General features: G+C 64.1%; 1 pseudogene; it reads right to left on the bottom strand.

The window, feature by feature from the left end:
- LOC102245348 overlaps positions 1-270 on the bottom strand; it is a 1,217-nt pseudogene extending 947 nt beyond the window's left edge.
- Positions 271-707: the final 437 nt, after the last annotated feature.

Here is a 707-nt window from a genome sequence, read left to right as displayed (position 1 = left end):
GGCCTGCGTGGCCTTCAGCATGAACAGCTCGCTCCAGCTGGTCGGCTACGGGCAGGTCAGGGAAGAAGGGCGCGTGGCGCGCCCACTCCACTGCGCTCAACAGCAGCCGCGCTGCCAGCTCACACACCTTGTGGATTCCCAGCACTGCACCCGCTGTACTGCCGCCTCCGCCAAAGCGCCCCCAGCTGTGGGGTAGGGCTCCGCACGCAGCAACTGCACGATCAGCTCTGACACAGGCTGCCCCGGGAAGAGGTCCCCGCCAGCCACCATTGCTCCTTCTTCAAACACAGCCAGTCATTCCAGGCATTTCCCCTGCCCTTGGCCAGGCTCACCCCACGCGCTCGCCAGGCTTGCCGGGCTGGGCGTGGTTAAGTACTCCTGGGGTTTGATTTCGAAATTATGCTCAGGAGGCTCTGAGAGCTGCCAGCCCTCGTGGTGGTCGTAGAACCAGCTGGGCCAGGCTGCTGTAGTTGCTATGACAGGGGCACAGCGCCCGCCCTGCCTCACCTGAGCTCAATCCCGGATGGCCGTGACGCCGTTGCCCCATTTTGCTTCCATTAAAAATGTCTGTGTATTTCCAACCCTCAGCCACCGGCTTCCACCAGTGGAGGCAGCCTGAGCCCTGGGACTCCCCTGAGAGGAGAGGGACGCTGGCCTGGGCGGTGAGAGGCCCGGATGCTGAGACCGCACCCCTAGGATCGCCCTGG

The sequence above is a fragment of the Myotis brandtii genome, unplaced genomic scaffold (assembly GCF_000412655.1).
Source record: "Myotis brandtii unplaced genomic scaffold, ASM41265v1 scaffold1077, whole genome shotgun sequence".
Taxonomy (NCBI): Eukaryota; Metazoa; Chordata; class Mammalia; order Chiroptera; family Vespertilionidae; genus Myotis; species Myotis brandtii.
The sequence above is the reverse complement of the archived record's forward strand: the minus strand, read 5'-3'. Positions and strand labels throughout refer to the sequence as shown.